Raw genomic sequence first — 19372 nt, forward strand, 5'->3', positions numbered from 1 at the left:
TTTCGGCCAAAAAAGGGGCAAAAGGGACTGCCCGAAAGGGGGGAAAAGGAAAAAAAGAGGAAGGGGGGGGGAGAAAAGGAGAAAAAACGTACACTATATCCACTTTTCTCTATTCTCTTATCTTCTCAACATTGTTTACACACACCTCTGCACTTATTGCAAGGTTTATCATCTGTTTAATTTTCATGTTTCTTGTGGGATTCGAACCTGTATTGTGGCAACACCCCAACATACCACAGTGCTTTGGACTTTACTAAAGCCTACTGTAGGGGGCAGCACACAAAATGTGTATAACTGTAAATGTAAATAAGTCTCCCATCATTTTTCCCCTCTTTTTTTGGTACACTCAATTATTTGAGAGACTAGCTATCTATCTGTATCACTATTTGTGCAACACAAGTGAATGAAACAAATTCCAAATTGAGCAAAGAAAGTATTTTTAAAAAATCTTTGGTTGAGACAAAGAGTGTTGGGTTTTGTTAATAAATGTAAAATAATTCTCCAAGTAATTCTGGCTTCACTTTTGACAATTGCATTAAATGGATGTCACTCACACTCACTGTCGTCCTGTTTTGCAAAGGGAAATTAAATAAAAATGTGAAGGCTGTTCTTGGTTCAAGTAAAATTATCAAACTTTATTAACATTGTAACAATAATCACACAGTAACAGACGAGCAATCATCTGCGAACAGACAGACAGACAGACAGACACTTAACGTAAACTTAACGCCGCAGTTAAAACGTCGCACCTATCGTACCTATATAATGCACATTTGTCACAGTTATTGTTGCTTACGGCCACACCACCCTGAATAAGTCTGATCTCGGAAGCCAAGCAGGGTTGGGCCTTGTTAGTATTTGGATGGGAGACTGCTTGGGAATACCAGGTGCTGTAGGTTTTTTCTTTTCTCTCTACAACCTGCATGTCTTTTGTTGCAACGTCTGATCACCCTGTGACACATGAGGAAGTTGGTCATCTTCAGCTGCTGCTGCTTTATTGGCAGACACGAAGTGATCTGAGAGTCTCATTTTCAGCTGGAGAAAATTATCACGTCAGGGAACAAGATGTGCCCACTACATATCAGCCTTTCTCGGCAATTATCTGGTTACATAGAGGAACCATATGATTCCATTGCCTATATAATGCACATTTGTCACAGAGATTGTTGCTTACGGCCAAACCACCCTGAATATGTCTGACCTCGTCTGATCTCAGAAGCCAAGGAGGTTTGGGCGTGGTTAGTACTTTGATGAGAGACCGCTTGGGAATACCAGGTGATGTAAGCTTTTTCTCTTCTCTCTACCACCTGCATGTCTTTTGTTGCAACGTCTGATCACCCTGTGACACGTGAAGAAGTTCGTCATCTTCAGCTGCTGCTGCTTTTTTGGCAGACACGAAGTGATCTGAGAGTCTCAGTTTCAGCTGTAGAGAATAATCACATCAGGGAAGAAGATGTGCCCACTACAAGTTAGCCTTTCTTGGCAATTATCTGGTTGCATAGAGGAACCGTATGATTCCAGTACCTATATAATGCACATTTGTCACAGACATTGTTACTTACGGCCACACCACCCTGAATATGCCCAACCTTGTGTGATCTCGGAACCCAAGCAGGGTTGGGCCTGGTTAGTACTTCGATGGGAGACCTCTTGGGAATACCAGGTGCTGTAAGCTTCTTCTCTTCTGTCTACCACCTCCATGTCTTTTGTTGCAACGTCTGATCATCCTGTGACACATGAGGAAGTTGGTCATCTTCAGCAGCTGCTGCTTCTTTGTCGGCAGACACGAAGTGATCTGAGAGTCTCAGTTTCAGCTGCAGAAAATAATCACATGGGGGAAGAAGATGTGCCCGCTACACATCAGCCTTTCTCTGCAATTAACTGGTTGCATAGAGGAACCGTATGATTCCAGTACCTATATAATGGACATTTGTCAGAGATATTGTTGCTTACGGCCACACCACCCTGAATAAGCCCGACCTCGTCTGATCTCGGAAGCAGAGCAGGTTTGGGCCTGGTTAGTACTTCGATGGGAGACCTCTTGGGAATACCAGGTGCTGTAAGCTTCTTCTCTTCTCTCTACCACCTGCATGTCTTTTGTTGCAACGTCTGATCATCCTGTGACACATGAGGAAGTTGGTCATCTTCAGCAGCTGCTGCTTCTTTGTTGGCAGACACGAAGTGATCTGAGAGTCTCAGTTTCAGCTGCAGAAAATAATCACATCGGGGAAGAAGATGTGCCCACTACAAGTCAGCCTTTCTCGGCAATTATCTGGTTACATAGAGGAAGTGTATGATTCCAGTACTTATATAATGCACATTTGTCACAGATATTGTTGCTTACGGCCACACCACCCTGAATAAGCCCGACCTCGTCTGATCTTGGAAGCCAAGCAGGTTTGGGCCTGGTTAGTACTTGGATGGGAGACTGCTTGGGAATACCAGGTGCTTTAAGCTTTTTCTCTTCTCTCTACCACCTGCATGTCTTTTGTTGCAACGTCTGATCACCTTGTGACACATGAGGAAGTTGGTCATCTTCAGCTGCTGCTGCTTTGTTGGCAGACACGAAGTGATCTGAGAGTCTCATTTTCAGCTGGAGAGAATTATCACGTCAGGGAAGAAGATGTGCCCACTACAAGTCAGCCTTTCTCGGCAATTATCTGGTTGCATAGAGGAACCGTATGATTCCAGTACCTATATAATGCACATTTGTCAGAGACATTGTTGCTTACGGCCACACCACCCTGAATAAGCCCCACCTCGTCTGATCTCGGACGCCAAGCAGGGTTGTAACTGCTTACTACTTGGATGGGAGACAGCTTGTGAATAACCAGGTGCTGTAAGCTTTTTCTCTTCTCTCTACCACCTGCATGTCTTTTGTTGCAATGTCTGATCACCCTGTGACACGTGAAGAAGTTGGTCATCTTCAGCTGCTGCTGCTTTGTTGATAGACACGAGGTGATCTGAGAGTCTCATTTTCAGCTGGAGAGAATAATCACATCAAGGAGGAAGATGAACCCACTACAAGTCAGCCTTTTTCGGCAATTATCTGGTTACACAGAGGAAGTGTATGATTCCAGTACCTATATAATGCACATTTGTCACCGATATTGTTGCTTACGGCCACACCACCCTGAATAAGCCCGACCTCGTCTGATCTCGGAAGCCAAGCAGGGTTGGGCCTGGTTAGTACTTGAATGCGAGACCGCTTGGGAATACCAGGTGCCTTAAGCTTTTTCTCTTCTCTCTACCACCTACATGTCTTTTGTTGCAACGTCTGATCACCCTGAGACACATGAGGAAGTTGGTCATCTTCAGCTTCTGCTGCTTTGTTGGCAGACACGAAGTGATCTGAGAGTCTCAGTTTCAGCTGAAGAGAATGATCACATCAGAGAAGATGATATGCCCGCTACACATCAGCCTTTCTCGGCAATTATCTGGTTGCATAGAGGAACCGTATGATTCCAGTACCTATATAATGCACATTTGTCAGAGACATTGTCGCTTGCGGCCACACCACCCTGAACATGCCCGACCTCGTCTGATCTCGGAAGCCAAACAGGGTTGAGCCTGCTTAGTACTTGGATGGGAGACTGCTTGGGAATACCAGGTGCTGTACGCTTCTTCTCTCCTCTCTACCACCTGCATGTCTTTTGTTGCAACGTCTGATCATCCTGTGACACATGAGGAAGTTGGTCATCTTCAGCAGCTGCTGCTTCTTTGTTGGCAGACACAAAGTGATCTGAGAGTCTCAGTTTCAGCTGCAGAAAATAATCACATCGGGGAAGAAGATGTGCCCACTACAAGTCAGCCTTTCTCGGCAATTATCTGGTTACATAGAGGAAGTGTATGATTCCAGTACTTATATAATGCACATTTGTCACAGATATTGTTGCTTACGGCCACACCACCCTGAATAAGCCCGACCTCGTCTGATCTTGGAAGCCAAGCAGGTTTGGGCCTGGTTAGTACTTGGATGGGAGACTGCTTGGGAATACCAGGTGCTTTAAGCTTTTTCTCTTCTCTCTACCACCTGCATGTCTTTTGTTGCAATGTCTGATCACCCTGTGACACGTGAAGAAGTTGGTCATCTTCAGCTGCTGCTGCTTTGTTGATAGACACGAGGTGATCTGAGAGTCTCATTTTCAGCTGGAGAGAATAATCACATCAAGGAGGAAGATGAACCCACTACAAGTCAGCCTTTTTCGGCAATTATCTGGTTACACAGAGGAAGTGTATGATTCCAGTACCTATATAATGCACATTTGTCACCGATATTGTTGCTTACGGCCACACCACCCTGAATAAGCCCGACCTCGTCTGATCTCGGAAGCCAAGCAGGGTTGGGCCTGGTTAGTACTTGAATGCGAGACCGCTTGGGAATACCAGGTGCCTTAAGCTTTTTCTCTTCTCTCTACCATCTACATGTCTTTTGTTGCAACGTCTGATCACCCTGAGACACATGAGGAAGTTGGTCATCTTCAGCTTCTGCTGCTTTGTTGGCAGACACGAAGTGATCTGAGAGTCTCAGTTTCAGCTGAAGAGAATGATCACATCAGAGAAGATGATATGCCCGCTACACATCAGCCTTTCTCGGCAATTATCTGGTTGCATAGAGGAACCGTATGATTCCAGTACCTATATAATGCACATTTGTCAGAGACATTGTCGCTTGCGGCCACACCACCCTGAACATGCCCGACCTCGTCTGATCTCGGAAGCCAAACAGGGTTGAGCCTGCTTAGTACTTGGATGGGAGACTGCTTGGGAATACCAGGTGCTGTACGCTTCTTCTCTCCTCTCTACCACCTGCATGTCTTTTGTTGCAACGTCTGATCATCCTGTGACACATGAGGAAGTTGGTCATCTTCAGCAGCTGCTGCTTCTTTGTTGGCAGACACAAAGTGATCTGAGAGTCTCAGTTTCAGCTGCAGAGAATAATCACATCAGGGAAGAAGATGTGCCCACTACAAGTCAGCCTTTCTCTGCAATTATCTGGTTACATAGAAGAAGTGTATGATTCCAGTACCTATATAATGCACATTTGTCACAGTTAATGTCGCTTACGGCCACACCACCCTGAATAAGCCCGACCTCGTCTGATCTTGGAAGCCAAGCAGGATTGGGCCTTGTTAGTACTTGGATGGGAGTCCTCTTGGGAATACCAGGTGCTGTAAGCTTTTTCTCCTCTCTCTACCACCTGCATGTCTTTTGTTGCAACGTCTGATCACCCTGTGACACATGAGGAAGGTGGTCATCTTCAGCTGCTGCTGCTTTGTTGGCAGACACGAAGTGATCTGAGAGTCTCAGTTTCAGCTCGAGAGAATAATCACGTCAGGGAAGAAGATGTGCCCACTACTTATCAGCTTTTCTCGGCAATAATCTGGTTACATAGAGGAACTGTATGATTCCAGTACCTATATAATGCACATTTGTCACAGTTATTGTTGCTTACGGCCACACCACCCTGAATATACCCGACCTCGTCTGATCTCGGAAGCCAAGCAGGTTTGGGCCTGGTTAGTACTTGGATGGTAGACTGCATGGGAATACCAAGTGCTTTAAGCTTTTTCTCTTCTCTCTACCACCTTCATGTCTTTTGTTGTAACGTCTGAGCACCCTGTGACACATGAGGAAGTTGGTCATCTTCATTTTCTGCTGCTTTGTTGGCAGACACGAAGTGATCTGAGAGTCTCAGTTTCAGCTGAAGAGAATAATCACATCAAGGAGGAAGATGAACCCACTACAAGTCAGCCTTTTTCGGCAATTATCTGGTTACACAGAGGAAGTGTATGATTCCAGTACCTATATAATGCACAATTGTCACCGATATTTTTGCTTACGGCCACACCACCCTGAATAAGCCCGACCTCGTCTGATCTCGGAAGCCAAGCACGGTTGGGCCTGGTTAGTACTTGAATGGGAGACCGCTTGGGAATACCAGGTACCTTAAGCTTTTTCTCTTCTCTCTACCACCTGCATGTCTTTTGTTGCAACGTCTGATCACCCTGTGACACATGAGGAAGTTGGTCATCTTCAGCTTCTGCTGCTTTGTTGGCAGACACGAAGTGATCTGAGAGTCTCATGTTCAGCTGGAGAAAATTATCACGTCAGGGAAGAAGATGTGCCCACTACAGATCAGCCTTTCTCAGCAATTATCTGGTTACATAGAGGAACCGTATGATTCCTGTACTTATATAATGCACATTTGTCAGACACATTGTTGCTTACGGCCACACCACCCTGAACATGCCTGATCTCGTAAGCCAAGCAGGGTTGAGCCTCCTTAGTACTTGGATGGGAGACTGCTTGGGAATACCAGGTGCTGTAAGCTTTTTCTCTTCTCTCTACCACCTGCATGTCTTTTGTTGCAACGTCTGATCACCCTGTGACACATGAGGAAGTTGGTCATCTTCAGCTGCTGCTGCTTTGTTGGCTGACACGAAGTGATCTGAGAGTCTCAGTTTAAGTTGCAGAGAATGATCACATCAGAGAAGATGATTTGCCCGCTACACATCAGCCTTTCTCGGCAATTATCTGGTTGCATAGAGGAACCGTATGATTCCAGTACCTATATAATGCACATTTGTCAGAGACATTGTTGCTTACGGCCACACCACCCTGAATAAGCCCGACCTCGTCTGATCTCGGACGCCAAGCAGGGTTGTACCTGGTTAGTACTTGGATGGGAGACAGCTTGGGAATACCAGGTGCTGTAAGCTTTTTCTCTTCTCTCTACCACCTGCATGTCTTTTGTTGCAACGTCTGATCACCCTGTGACACGTGAAGAAGTTAGTCATCTTCAGCTGCTGCTGCTTTGTTGATAGACACGAGGTGATCTGAGAGTCTCAGTTTCAGCTGCAGAGAATAATCACATCAAGGAGGAAGATGAACCCACTACAAGTCAGCCTTTTTCGGCAATTATCTGGTTATACAGAGGAAGTGTATGATTCCAGTACCTATATAATGCACATTTGTCACCAAAATTTTTGCTTATGGCCACACCACCCTGAATAAGCCCAACCTCGTCTGATCTCGGAAGCCAAGCAGGGTTGGGCCTGGTTAGTACTTGAATGGGAGACTGCTTGGGAATACCAGGTGCCTTAAGCTTTTTCTCTTCTCTCTACCACCTGCATGTCTTTTGTTGCAACGTCTGATCACCCTGTGACACATGAGGAAGTTGGTCATCTTCATTTTCTGCTGCTTTGTTGGCAGACACGAAGTGATCTGAGAGTCTCAGTTTCAGCTGAAGAGAATAATCACATCAAGGAGGAAGATGAACCCACTACAAGTCAGCCTTTTTCGGCAATTATCTGGTTACACAGAGGAAGTGTATGATTCCAGTACCTATATAATGCACAATTGTCACCGATATTTTTGCTTACGGCCACACCACCCTGAATAAGCCCGACCTCGTCTGATCTCGGAAGCCAAGCACGGTTGGGCCTGGTTAGTACTTGAATGGGAGACCGCTTGGGAATACCAGGTACCTTAAGCTTTTTCTCTTCTCTCTACCACCTGCATGTCTTTTGTTGCAACGTCTGATCACCCTGTGACACATGAGGAAGATGGTCATCTTCAGCTTCTGCTGCTTTGTTGGCAGACACGAAGTGATCTGAGAGTCTCATGTTCAGCTGGAGAAAATTATCACGTCAGGGAAGAAGATGTGCCCACTACAGATCAGCCTTTCTCAGCAATTATCTGGTTACATAGAGGAACCGTATGATTCCAGTACCTATATAATGCACATTTGTCACAGAAATTGTTCCTTACGGCCACACCACCCTGAATAAGCCCGACCTCGTCTGATCTCGGAAGCCAAGGAGGGTTGGGCCTGGTTAGTACTTTAATGGGAGACTGCTTGGGAATACCAGGTTCTGTAAGCGTTTTCTCTTCTCTCTACAACCTGCATGTCTTTTGTTGCAACGTCTGATCACCCTGTGACACATGAGGAAGTTGGTCATCTTCAGCTGCTGCTGCTTTGTTGGCAGACACGAAGTGATCTGAGAGTCTCAGTTTCAGCTGCAGAGAATAATCACATCAGGGAAGAAGATGTGCCCATAACACGTCAGCCTTTCTCTGCAATTATCTGGTTACATAGAGGAAGTGTATGATTCCAGTACCTATATAATGCACATTTGTCACAGAAATTGTTCCTTATGGCCACACCACCCTGAATAAGCCCGACCTCGTCTGATCTCGGAAGCCAAGGAGGGTTGGGCCTGGTTAGTACTTTAATGGGAGACTGCTTGGGAATACCAGGTGCTGTAAGCGTTTTCTCTTCTCTCTACAACCTGCATGTCTTTTGTTGCAACGTCTGATCACCCTGTGACACATGAGGAAGTTGGCCATCTTCAGCTGCTGCTGCTTTGTTGGAAGACACGAAGTGATCTGAGAGTCTCAGTTTCAGCTAAAGAGAATAATCACTTCAGGGAAGAAGATGTGCCCACTACAGATCAGCCTTTCTCAGCAATTATCTGGTTACATAGAGGAACCGTATGATTCCAGTACCTATATAATGCACATTTGTCAGAGACATTGTCGCTTGCGGCCACACCACCCTGAACATGCCCGACCTCGTCTGATCTCGGAAGCCAAACAGGGTTGAGCCTGCTTAGTACTTGGATGGGAGACTGCTTGGGAATACCAGGTGCTGTACGCTTCTTCTCTCCTCTCTACCACCTGCATGTCTTTTGTTGCAACGTCTGATCATCCTGTGACACATGAGGAAGTTGGTCATCTTCAGCAGCTGCTGCTTCTTTGTTGGCAGACACGAAGTGATCTGAGAGTCTCAGTTTCAGCTGCAGAAAATAATCACATGGGGGAAGAAGATGTGCCCGCTACACATCAGCCTTTCTCTGCAATTAACTGGTTGCATAGAGGAACCGTATGATTCCAGTACCTATATAATGGACATTTGTCAGAGATATTGTTGCTTACGGCCACACCACCCTGAATAAGCCCGACCTCGTCTGATCTCGGAAGCAGAGCAGGTTTGGGCCTGGTTAGTACTTCGATGGGAGACCTCTTGGGAATACCAGGTGCTGTAAGCTTCTTCTCTTCTCTCTACCACCTGCATGTCTTTTGTTGCAACGTCTGATCATCCTGTGACACATGAGGAAGTTGGTCATCTTCAGCAGCTGCTGCTTCTTTGTTGGCAGACACGAAGTGATCTGAGAGTCTCAGTTTCAGCTGCAGAAAATAATCACATCGGGGAAGAAGATGTGCCCACTACAAGTCAGCCTTTCTCGGCAATTATCTGGTTACATAGAGGAAGTGTATGATTCCAGTACTTATATAATGCACATTTGTCACAGATATTGTTGCTTACGGCCACACCACCCTGAATAAGCCCGACCTCGTCTGATCTTGGAAGCCAAGCAGGTTTGGGCCTGGTTAGTACTTGGATGGGAGACTGCTTGGGAATACCAGGTGCTTTAAGCTTTTTCTCTTCTCTCTACCACCTGCATGTCTTTTGTTGCAACGTCTGATCACCTTGTGACACATGAGGAAGTTGGTCATCTTCAGCTGCTGCTGCTTTGTTGGCAGACACGAAGTGATCTGAGAGTCTCATTTTCAGCTGGAGAGAATTATCACGTCAGGGAAGAAGATGTGCCCACTACAAGTCAGCCTTTCTCGGCAATTATCTGGTTGCATAGAGGAACCGTATGATTCCAGTACCTATATAATGCACATTTGTCAGAGACATTGTTGCTTACGGCCACACCACCCTGAATAAGCCCCACCTCGTCTGATCTCGGACGCCAAGCAGGGTTGTAACTGCTTACTACTTGGATGGGAGACAGCTTGTGAATAACCAGGTGCTGTAAGCTTTTTCTCTTCTCTCTACCACCTGCATGTCTTTTGTTGCAATGTCTGATCACCCTGTGACACGTGAAGAAGTTGGTCATCTTCAGCTGCTGCTGCTTTGTTGATAGACACGAGGTGATCTGAGAGTCTCATTTTCAGCTGGAGAGAATAATCACATCAAGGAGGAAGATGAACCCACTACAAGTCAGCCTTTTTCGGCAATTATCTGGTTACACAGAGGAAGTGTATGATTCCAGTACCTATATAATGCACATTTGTCACCGATATTGTTGCTTACGGCCACACCACCCTGAATAAGCCCGACCTCGTCTGATCTCGGAAGCCAAGCAGGGTTGGGCCTGGTTAGTACTTGAATGCGAGACCGCTTGGGAATACCAGGTGCCTTAAGCTTTTTCTCTTCTCTCTACCACCTACATGTCTTTTGTTGCAACGTCTGATCACCCTGAGACACATGAGGAAGTTGGTCATCTTCAGCTTCTGCTGCTTTGTTGGCAGACACGAAGTGATCTGAGAGTCTCAGTTTCAGCTGAAGAGAATGATCACATCAGAGAAGATGATATGCCCGCTACACATCAGCCTTTCTCGGCAATTATCTGGTTGCATAGAGGAACCGTATGATTCCAGTACCTATATAATGCACATTTGTCAGAGACATTGTCGCTTGCGGCCACACCACCCTGAACATGCCCGACCTCGTCTGATCTCGGAAGCCAAACAGGGTTGAGCCTGCTTAGTACTTGGATGGGAGACTGCTTGGGAATACCAGGTGCTGTACGCTTCTTCTCTCCTCTCTACCACCTGCATGTCTTTTGTTGCAACGTCTGATCATCCTGTGACACATGAGGAAGTTGGTCATCTTCAGCAGCTGCTGCTTCTTTGTTGGCAGACACAAAGTGATCTGAGAGTCTCAGTTTCAGCTGCAGAAAATAATCACATCGGGGAAGAAGATGTGCCCACTACAAGTCAGCCTTTCTCGGCAATTATCTGGTTACATAGAGGAAGTGTATGATTCCAGTACTTATATAATGCACATTTGTCACAGATATTGTTGCTTACGGCCACACCACCCTGAATAAGCCCGACCTCGTCTGATCTTGGAAGCCAAGCAGGTTTGGGCCTGGTTAGTACTTGGATGGGAGACTGCTTGGGAATACCAGGTGCTGTACGCTTCTTCTCTCCTCTCTACCACCTGCATGTCTTTTGTTGCAACGTCTGATCATCCTGTGACACATGAGGAAGTTGGTCATTTTCAGCAGCTGCTGCTTCTTTGTTGGCAGACACAAAGTGATCTGAGAGTCTCAGTTTCAGCTGCAGAAAATAATCACATCGGGGAAGAATATGTGCCCACTACAAGTCAGCCTTTCTCGGCAATTATCTGGTTACATAGAGGAAGTGTATGATTCCAGTACTTATATAATGCACATTTGTCACAGATATTGTTGCTTACGGCCACACCACCCTGAATAAGCCCGACCTCGTCTGATCTTGGAAGCCAAGCAGGTTTGGGCCTGGTTAGTACTTGGATGGGAGACTGCTTGGGAATACCAGGTGCTTTAAGCTTTTTCTCTTCTCTCTACCACCTGCATGTCTTTTGTTGCAATGTCTGATCACCCTGTGACACGTGAAGAAGTTGGTCATCTTCAGCTGCTGCTGCTTTGTTGATAGACACGAGGTGATCTGAGAGTCTCATTTTCAGCTGGAGAGAATAATCACATCAAGGAGGAAGATGAACCCACTACAAGTCAGCCTTTTTCGGCAATTATCTGGTTACACAGAGGAAGTGTATGATTCCAGTACCTATATAATGCACATTTGTCACCGATATTGTTGCTTACGGCCACACCACCCTGAATAAGCCCGACCTCGTCTGATCTCGGAAGCCAAGCAGGGTTGGGCCTGGTTAGTACTTGAATGCGAGACCGCTTGGGAATACCAGGTGCCTTAAGCTTTTTCTCTTCTCTCTACCACCTACATGTCTTTTGTTGCAACGTCTGATCACCCTGAGACACATGAGGAAGTTGGTCATCTTCAGCTTCTGCTGCTTTGTTGGCAGACACGAAGTGATCTGAGAGTCTCAGTTTCAGCTGAAGAGAATGATCACATCAGAGAAGATGATATGCCCGCTACACATCAGCCTTTCTCGGCAATTATCTGGTTGCATAGAGGAACCGTATGATTCCAGTACCTATATAATGCACATTTGTCAGAGACATTGTCGCTTGCGGCCACACCACCCTGAACATGCCCGACCTCGTCTGATCTCGGAAGCCAAACAGGGTTGAGCCTGCTTAGTACTTGGATGGGAGACTGCTTGGGAATACCAGGTGCTGTACGCTTCTTCTCTCCTCTCTACCACCTGCATGTCTTTTGTTGCAACGTCTGATCATCCTGTGACACATGAGGAAGTTGGTCATCTTCAGCAGCTGCTGCTTCTTTGTTGGCAGACACAAAGTGATCTGAGAGTCTCAGTTTCAGCTGCAGAGAATAATCACATCAGGGAAGAAGATGTGCCCACTACAAGTCAGCCTTTCTCTGCAATTATCTGGTTACATAGAAGAAGTGTATGATTCCAGTACCTATATAATGCACATTTGTCACAGTTAATGTCGCTTACGGCCACACCACCCTGAATAAGCCCGACCTCGTCTGATCTTGGAAGCCAAGCAGGATTGGGCCTTGTTAGTACTTGGATGGGAGTCCTCTTGGGAATACCAGGTGCTGTAAGCTTTTTCTCCTCTCTCTACCACCTGCATGTCTTTTGTTGCAACGTCTGATCACCCTGTGACACATGAGGAAGGTGGTCATCTTCAGCTGCTGCTGCTTTGTTGGCAGACACGAAGTGATCTGAGAGTCTCAGTTTCAGCTCGAGAGAATAATCACGTCAGGGAAGAAGATGTGCCCACTACTTATCAGCTTTTCTCGGCAATAATCTGGTTACATAGAGGAACTGTATGATTCCAGTACCTATATAATGCACATTTGTCACAGTTATTGTTGCTTACGGCCACACCACCCTGAATATACCCGACCTCGTCTGATCTCGGAAGCCAAGCAGGTTTGGGCCTGGTTAGTACTTGGATGGTAGACTGCATGGGAATACCAGGTGCTTTCAGCTTTTTCTCTTCTCTCTACCACCTTCATGTCTTTTGTTGCAACGTCTGAGCACCCTGTGACACATGAGGAAGTTGGTCATCTTCATTTTCTGCTGCTTTGTTGGCAGACACGAAGTGATCTGAGAGTCTCAGTTTCAGCTGAAGAGAATAATCACATCAAGGAGGAAGATGAACCCACTACAAGTCAGCCTTTTTCGGCAATTATCTGGTTACACAGAGGAAGTGTATGATTCCAGTACCTATATAATGCACAATTGTCACCGATATTTTTGCTTACGGCCACACCACCCTGAATAAGCCCGACCTCGTCTGATCTCGGAAGCCAAGCACGGTTGGGCCTGGTTAGTACTTGAATGGGAGACCGCTTGGGAATACCAGGTACCTTAAGCTTTTTCTCTTCTCTCTACCACCTGCATGTCTTTTGTTGCAACGTCTGATCACCCTGTGACACATGAGGAAGTTGGTCATCTTCAGCTTCTACTGCTTTGTTGGCAGACACGAAGTGATCTGAGAGTCTCATGTTCAGCTGGAGAAAATTATCACGTCAGGGAAGAAGATGTGCCCACTACAGATCAGCCTTTCTCAGCAATTATCTGGTTACATAGAGGAACCGTATGATTCCTGTACTTATATAATGCACATTTGTCAGACACATTGTTGCTTACGGCCACACCACCCTGAACATGCCTGATCTCGTAAGCCAAGCAGGGTTGAGCCTCCTTAGTACTTGGATGGGAGACTGCTTGGGAATACCAGGTGCTGTAAGCTTTTTCTCTTCTCTCTACCACCTGCATGTCTTTTGTTGCAACGTCTGATCACCCTGTGACACATGAGGAAGTTGGTCATCTTCAGCTGCTGCTGCTTTGTTGGCTGACACGAAGTGATCTGAGAGTCTCAGTTTCAGTTGCAGAGAATGATCACATCAGAGAAGATGATTTGCCCGCTACACATCAGCCTTTCTCGGCAATTATCTGGTTGCATAGAGGAACCGTATGATTCCAGTACCTATATAATGCACATTTGTCAGAGACATTGTTGCTTACGGCCACACCACCCTGAATAAGCCCGACCTCGTCTGATCTCGGACGCCAAGCAGGGTTGTACCTGGTTAGTACTTGGATGGGAGACAGCTTGGGAATACCAGGTGCTGTAAGCTTTTTCTCTTCTCTCTACCACCTGCATGTCTTTTGTTGCAACGTCTGATCACCCTGTGACACGTGAAGAAGTTAGTCATCTTCAGCTGCTGCTGCTTTGTTGATAGACACGAGGTGATCTGAGAGTCTCAGTTTCAGCTGCAGAGAATAATCACATCAAGGAGGAAGATGAACCCACTACAAGTCAGCCTTTTTCGGCAATTATCTGGTTATACAGAGGAAGTGTATGATTCCAGTACCTATATAATGCACATTTGTCACCAAAATTTTTGCTTATGGCCACACCACCCTGAATAAGCCCAACCTCGTCTGATCTCGGAAGCCAAGCAGGGTTGGGCCTGGTTAGTACTTGAATGGGAGACTGCTTGGGAATACCAGGTGCCTTAAGCTTTTTCTCTTCTCTCTACCACCTGCATGTCTTTTGTTGCAACGTCTGATCACCCTGTGACACATGAGGAAGTTGGTCATCTTCATTTTCTGCTGCTTTGTTGGCAGACACGAAGTGATCTGAGAGTCTCAGTTTCAGCTGAAGAGAATAATCACATCAAGGAGGAAGATGAACCCACTACAAGTCAGCCTTTTTCGGCAATTATCTGGTTACACAGAGGAAGTGTATGATTCCAGTACCTATATAATGCACAATTGTCACCGATATTTTTGCTTACGGCCACACCACCCTGAATAAGCCCGACCTCGTCTGATCTCGGAAGCCAAGCACGGTTGGGCCTGGTTAGTACTTGAATGGGAGACCGCTTGGGAATACCAGGTACCTTAAGCTTTTTCTCTTCTCTCTACCACCTGCATGTCTTTTGTTGCAACGTCTGATCACCCTGTGACACATGAGGAAGATGGTCATCTTCAGCTTCTGCTGCTTTGTTGGCAGACACGAAGTGATCTGAGAGTCTCATGTTCAGCTGGAGAAAATTATCACGTCAGGGAAGAAGATGTGCCCACTACAGATCAGCCTTTCTCAGCAATTATCTGGTTACATAGAGGAACCGTATGATTCCAGTACCTATATAATGCACATTTGTCACAGAAATTGTTCCTTACGGCCACACCACCCTGAATAAGCCCGACCTCGTCTGATCTCGGAAGCCAAGGAGGGTTGGGCCTGGTTAGTACTTTAATGGGAGACTGCTTGGGAATACCAGGTTCTGTAAGCGTTTTCTCTTCTCTCTACAACCTGCATGTCTTTTGTTGCAACGTCTGATCACCCTGTGACACATGAGGAAGTTGGTCATCTTCAGCTGCTGCTGCTTTGTTGGCAGACACGAAGTGATCTGAGAGTCTCAGTTTCAGCTGCAGAGAATAATCACATCAGGGAAGAAGATGTGCCCATAACACGTCAGCCTTTCTCTGCAATTATCTGGTTACATAGAGGAAGTGTATGATTCCAGTACCTATATAATGCACATTTGTCACAGAAATTGTTCCTTATGGCCACACCACCCTGAATAAGCCCGACCTCGTCTGATCTCGGAAGCCAAGGAGGGTTGGGCCTGGTTAGTACTTTAATGGGAGACTGCTTGGGAATACCAGGTGCTGTAAGCGTTTTCTCTTCTCTCTACAACCTGCATGTCTTTTGTTGCAACGTCTGATCACCCTGTGACACATGAGGAAGTTGGCCATCTTCAGCTGCTGCTGCTTTGTTGGAAGACACGAAGTGATCTGAGAGTCTCAGTTTCAGCAAAAGAGAATAATCACTTCAGGGAAGAAGATGTGCCCACTACAGATCAGCCTTTCTCAGCAATTATCTGGTTACATAGAGGAACCGTATGATTCCTGTACTTATATAATGCACATTTGTCAGACACATTGTTGCTTACGGCCACACCACCCTGAACATGCCCGACCTCGTCTGATCTCGGAAGCCAAGCAGGGCTGAACCTCCTTAGTACTTGGGTGGGAGACTGCTTGGGAATACCAGGTGCTGTAAGCTTCTTCTCTTCTCTCTACCACCTGCATGTCTTTTGTTGCAACTCCTGATCACCCTGTGACACATGAGGAAGTTGGTCATCTTCAGCTGCTGCTGCTTTGTTGGCTGACACGAAGTGATCTGAGAGTCTCAGTTTCAGTTGCAGATAATGATCACATCAGAGAAGATGATTTGCCCGCTACACATCAGCCTTTCTCGGCAATTATCTGGTTGCATAGAGGAACCGTATGATTCCAGTACCTATATAATGCACATTTGTCAGAGACATTGTTGCTTACGGCCACACCACCCTGAATAAGCCCGACCTCGTCTGATCTCGGACGCCAAGCAGGGTTGTACCTGGTTAGTACTTGGATGGGAGACAGCTTGGGAATACCAGGTGCTGTAAGCTTTCTCTCTTCTCTCTACCACCTGCATGTCTTTTGTTGCAACGTCTGATCACCCTGTGACACGTGAAGAAGTTAGTCATCTTCAGCTGCTGCTGCTTTGTTGATAGACACGAGGTGATCTGAGAGTCTCAGTTTCAGCTGCAGAGAATAATCACATCAAGGAGGAAGATGAACCCACTACAAGTCAGCCTTTTTCGGCAATTATCTGGTTATACAGAGGAAGTGTATGATTCCAGTACCTATATAATGCACATTTGTCACCAAAATTGTTGCTTATGGCCACACCACCCTGAATAAGCCCAACCTCGTCTGATCTCGGAAGCCAAGCAGGGTTGGGCCTGGTTAGTACTTGAATGGGAGACTGCTTGGGAATACCAGGTGCCTTAAGCTTTTTCTCTTCTCTCTACCACCTGCATGTCTTTTGTTGCAACGTCTGATCACCCTGTGACACATGAGGAAGTTGGTCATCTTCATTTTCTGCTGCTTTGTTGGCAGACACGAAGTGATCTGAGAGTCTCAGTTTCAGCTGAAGAGAATAATCACATCAAGGAGGAAGATGAACCCACTACAAGTCAGCCTTTTTCGGCAATTATCTGGTTACACAGAGGAAGTGTATGATTCCAGTACCTATATAATGCACAATTGTCACCGATATTTTTGCTTACGGCCACACCACCCTGAATAAGCCCGACCTCGTCTGATCTCGGAAGCCAAGCACGGTTGGGCCTGGTTAGTACTTGAATGGGAGACCGCTTTGGAATACCAGGTACCTTAAGCTTTTTCTCTTCTCTCTACCACCTGCATGTCTTTTGTTGCAACGTCTGATCACCCTGTGACACATGAGGAAGTTGGTCATCTTCAGCTTCTGCTGCTTTGTTGGCAGACACGAAGTGATCTGAGAGTCTCATGTTCAGCTGGAGAAAATTATCACGTCAGGGAAGAAGATGATTTGCCCGCTACACATCAGCCTTTCTCAGCAATTATCTGGTTGCATAGAGGAACCGTATGATTCCAGTACCTATATAATGCACATTTGTCAGAGACATTGTTGCTTACGGCCACACCACCCTGAATAAGCCCGACCTCGTCTGATCTCGGAAGCCAAGCAGGGTTGTACCTGGTTAGTACTTGGATAGGAGACAGCTTGGGAATACCAGGTGCTGTAAGCTTTTTCTCTTCTCTCTACCACCTGCATGTCTTTTGTTGCAACGTCTGATCACCCTGTGACACGTGAAGAAGTTGGTCATCTTCAGCTGCTGCTGCTTTGTTGATAGACACGAGGTGATCTGAGAGTCTCAGTTTCAGTTGCAGAGAATGATCACATCAGAGAAGATGATTTGTCCGCTACACATCAGCCTTTCTCGGCAATTATCTGGTTGCATAGAGGAACCGTATGATTCCAGTACCTATATAATGCACATTTGTCAGAGACATTGTTGCTTACGGCCACACCACCCTGAATAAGCCCGACCTCGTCTGATCTCGGACGCCAAGCAGGGTTGTACCTGGTTAGTACTTGGATAGGAGTCAGCTTGGGAATACCAGGTGCTGTAAGCTTTTTCTCTTCTCTCTACCACCTGCATGTCTTTTGTTGCAACGTCTGATCACCCTGTGACACATGAGGAAGTTGGTCATCTTCAGCTGCTGCTGCTGCTTTGTTGGCAGACATGAAGTGATCTGAGAGTCTCAGTTTCAGCTCCAGAGAATAATCACATCAAGGAGGAAGATGAACCCACTACAAGTCAGCCTTTTTCGGCAATTATCTGGTTATACAGAGGAAGTGTATGATTCCAGTACCTATATAATGCACATTTGTCACCGATATTGTTGCTTACGGCCACACCACCCTGAATAAGTCCGACCTCGTCTGATCTCGGAAGCCAAGCACGGTTGGGCCTGGTTAGTACTTGAATGGGAGACCGCTTGGGAATACCAGGTACCTTAAGCTTTTTCTCTTCTCTCTACCACCTGCATGTCTTTTGTTGCAACGTCTGATCACCCTGTGACACATGAGGAAGTTGGTCATCTTCAGCTTCTGCTGCTTTGTTGGCAGACACGAAGTGATCTGAGAGTCTCATGTTCAGCTGGAGAAAATTATCACGTCAGGGAAGAAGATGATTTGCCCGCTACACATCAGCCTTTCTCGGCAATTATCTGGTTGCATAGAGGAACCGTATGATTCCAGTACCTATATAATGCACATTTGTCAGAGACATTGTTGCTTACGGCCACACCACCCTGAATAAGCCCGACCTCGTCTGATCTCGGACGCCAAGCAGGGTTGTACCTGGTTAGTACTTGGATAGGAGACAGCTTGGGAATACCAGGTGCTGTAAGCTTTTTCTCTTCTCTCTACCACCTGCATGTCTTTTGTTGCAACGTCTGATCACCCTGTGACACGTGAAGAAGTTGGTCATCTTCAGCTGCTGCTGCTTTGTTGATAGACACGAGGTGATCTGAGAGTCTCAGTTTCAGTTGCAGAGAATGATCACATCAGAGAAGATGATTTGTCCGCTACACATCAGCCTTTCTCGGCAATTATCTGGTTGCATAGAGGAACCGTATGATTCCAGTACCTATATAATGCACATTTGTCAGAGACATTGTTGCTTACGGCCACACCACCCTGAATAAGCCCGACCTCGTCTGATCTCGGACGCCAAGCAGGGTTGTACCTGGTTAGTACTTGGATAGGAGTCAGCTTGGGAATACCAGGTGCTGTAAGCTTTTTCTCTTCTCTCTACCACCTGCATGTCTTTTGTTGCAACGTCTGATCACCCTGTGACACGTGAAGAAGTTGGTCATCTTCAGCTGCTGCTGCTTTGTTGATAGACACGAGGTGATCTGAGAGTCTCAGTTTCAGCTCCAGAGAATAATCACATCAAGGAGGAAGATGAATCCACTACAAGTCAGCCTTTTTCGGCAATTATCTGGTTATACAGAAGA

The 19372-nt window shown here is 46.2% G+C and overlaps 43 pseudogenes; all 43 read left to right on the forward strand.

Moving 5' to 3' along the window:
- Positions 1-1168: 1168 nt before the first annotated feature.
- Positions 1169-1287, forward strand: LOC140296763 (5S ribosomal RNA; annotated as a pseudogene).
- Positions 1288-1556: 269 nt separating this feature from the next.
- On the forward strand, positions 1557-1675 carry LOC140288953 (5S ribosomal RNA; annotated as a pseudogene).
- Positions 1676-1947: 272 nt separating this feature from the next.
- Positions 1948-2066, forward strand: LOC140301759 (5S ribosomal RNA; annotated as a pseudogene).
- Positions 2067-2338: 272 nt separating this feature from the next.
- LOC140289148 (5S ribosomal RNA) lies at positions 2339-2457 on the forward strand (annotated as a pseudogene).
- A 658-nt stretch (positions 2458-3115) lies between these two features.
- On the forward strand, positions 3116-3234 carry LOC140267588 (5S ribosomal RNA; annotated as a pseudogene).
- Positions 3235-3503: 269 nt separating this feature from the next.
- Positions 3504-3622, forward strand: LOC140289602 (5S ribosomal RNA; annotated as a pseudogene).
- Positions 3623-3894: 272 nt separating this feature from the next.
- On the forward strand, positions 3895-4013 carry LOC140289149 (5S ribosomal RNA; annotated as a pseudogene).
- A 269-nt stretch (positions 4014-4282) lies between these two features.
- Positions 4283-4401, forward strand: LOC140267595 (5S ribosomal RNA; annotated as a pseudogene).
- A 269-nt stretch (positions 4402-4670) lies between these two features.
- Positions 4671-4789, forward strand: LOC140289603 (5S ribosomal RNA; annotated as a pseudogene).
- A 272-nt stretch (positions 4790-5061) lies between these two features.
- On the forward strand, positions 5062-5180 carry LOC140280732 (5S ribosomal RNA; annotated as a pseudogene).
- A 269-nt stretch (positions 5181-5449) lies between these two features.
- On the forward strand, positions 5450-5568 carry LOC140289215 (5S ribosomal RNA; annotated as a pseudogene).
- Positions 5569-5837: 269 nt separating this feature from the next.
- LOC140320268 (5S ribosomal RNA) lies at positions 5838-5956 on the forward strand (annotated as a pseudogene).
- Positions 5957-6603: 647 nt separating this feature from the next.
- Positions 6604-6722, forward strand: LOC140290372 (5S ribosomal RNA; annotated as a pseudogene).
- Positions 6723-6991: 269 nt separating this feature from the next.
- LOC140274662 (5S ribosomal RNA) lies at positions 6992-7110 on the forward strand (annotated as a pseudogene).
- Positions 7111-7379: 269 nt separating this feature from the next.
- LOC140320280 (5S ribosomal RNA) lies at positions 7380-7498 on the forward strand (annotated as a pseudogene).
- Positions 7499-7767: 269 nt separating this feature from the next.
- Positions 7768-7886, forward strand: LOC140293725 (5S ribosomal RNA; annotated as a pseudogene).
- Positions 7887-8155: 269 nt separating this feature from the next.
- LOC140290909 (5S ribosomal RNA) lies at positions 8156-8274 on the forward strand (annotated as a pseudogene).
- A 269-nt stretch (positions 8275-8543) lies between these two features.
- Positions 8544-8662, forward strand: LOC140289605 (5S ribosomal RNA; annotated as a pseudogene).
- Positions 8663-8934: 272 nt separating this feature from the next.
- On the forward strand, positions 8935-9053 carry LOC140301764 (5S ribosomal RNA; annotated as a pseudogene).
- A 272-nt stretch (positions 9054-9325) lies between these two features.
- Positions 9326-9444, forward strand: LOC140289150 (5S ribosomal RNA; annotated as a pseudogene).
- A 658-nt stretch (positions 9445-10102) lies between these two features.
- On the forward strand, positions 10103-10221 carry LOC140267607 (5S ribosomal RNA; annotated as a pseudogene).
- Positions 10222-10490: 269 nt separating this feature from the next.
- Positions 10491-10609, forward strand: LOC140289606 (5S ribosomal RNA; annotated as a pseudogene).
- A 272-nt stretch (positions 10610-10881) lies between these two features.
- LOC140280322 (5S ribosomal RNA) lies at positions 10882-11000 on the forward strand (annotated as a pseudogene).
- A 272-nt stretch (positions 11001-11272) lies between these two features.
- Positions 11273-11391, forward strand: LOC140289151 (5S ribosomal RNA; annotated as a pseudogene).
- A 269-nt stretch (positions 11392-11660) lies between these two features.
- Positions 11661-11779, forward strand: LOC140267612 (5S ribosomal RNA; annotated as a pseudogene).
- A 269-nt stretch (positions 11780-12048) lies between these two features.
- On the forward strand, positions 12049-12167 carry LOC140289607 (5S ribosomal RNA; annotated as a pseudogene).
- A 272-nt stretch (positions 12168-12439) lies between these two features.
- LOC140280743 (5S ribosomal RNA) lies at positions 12440-12558 on the forward strand (annotated as a pseudogene).
- Positions 12559-12827: 269 nt separating this feature from the next.
- LOC140284761 (5S ribosomal RNA) lies at positions 12828-12946 on the forward strand (annotated as a pseudogene).
- A 269-nt stretch (positions 12947-13215) lies between these two features.
- On the forward strand, positions 13216-13334 carry LOC140320291 (5S ribosomal RNA; annotated as a pseudogene).
- A 647-nt stretch (positions 13335-13981) lies between these two features.
- LOC140290373 (5S ribosomal RNA) lies at positions 13982-14100 on the forward strand (annotated as a pseudogene).
- A 269-nt stretch (positions 14101-14369) lies between these two features.
- On the forward strand, positions 14370-14488 carry LOC140274669 (5S ribosomal RNA; annotated as a pseudogene).
- A 269-nt stretch (positions 14489-14757) lies between these two features.
- Positions 14758-14876, forward strand: LOC140320302 (5S ribosomal RNA; annotated as a pseudogene).
- Positions 14877-15145: 269 nt separating this feature from the next.
- On the forward strand, positions 15146-15264 carry LOC140293728 (5S ribosomal RNA; annotated as a pseudogene).
- A 269-nt stretch (positions 15265-15533) lies between these two features.
- On the forward strand, positions 15534-15652 carry LOC140290912 (5S ribosomal RNA; annotated as a pseudogene).
- Positions 15653-15921: 269 nt separating this feature from the next.
- LOC140293240 (5S ribosomal RNA) lies at positions 15922-16040 on the forward strand (annotated as a pseudogene).
- Positions 16041-16309: 269 nt separating this feature from the next.
- LOC140290374 (5S ribosomal RNA) lies at positions 16310-16428 on the forward strand (annotated as a pseudogene).
- Positions 16429-16697: 269 nt separating this feature from the next.
- On the forward strand, positions 16698-16816 carry LOC140274673 (5S ribosomal RNA; annotated as a pseudogene).
- Positions 16817-17085: 269 nt separating this feature from the next.
- Positions 17086-17204, forward strand: LOC140287381 (5S ribosomal RNA; annotated as a pseudogene).
- A 272-nt stretch (positions 17205-17476) lies between these two features.
- On the forward strand, positions 17477-17595 carry LOC140277479 (5S ribosomal RNA; annotated as a pseudogene).
- A 269-nt stretch (positions 17596-17864) lies between these two features.
- LOC140292125 (5S ribosomal RNA) lies at positions 17865-17983 on the forward strand (annotated as a pseudogene).
- Positions 17984-18255: 272 nt separating this feature from the next.
- LOC140288817 (5S ribosomal RNA) lies at positions 18256-18374 on the forward strand (annotated as a pseudogene).
- A 272-nt stretch (positions 18375-18646) lies between these two features.
- LOC140289915 (5S ribosomal RNA) lies at positions 18647-18765 on the forward strand (annotated as a pseudogene).
- Positions 18766-19034: 269 nt separating this feature from the next.
- LOC140292126 (5S ribosomal RNA) lies at positions 19035-19153 on the forward strand (annotated as a pseudogene).
- Positions 19154-19372: the final 219 nt, after the last annotated feature.

Source organism: Leuresthes tenuis, unplaced genomic scaffold, assembly GCF_036924035.1.
Source record: "Leuresthes tenuis unplaced genomic scaffold, fLeuTen1.0.hap1 SCAF_1, whole genome shotgun sequence".
Lineage (NCBI taxonomy): Eukaryota > Metazoa > Chordata > Actinopteri > Atheriniformes > Atherinopsidae > Leuresthes > Leuresthes tenuis.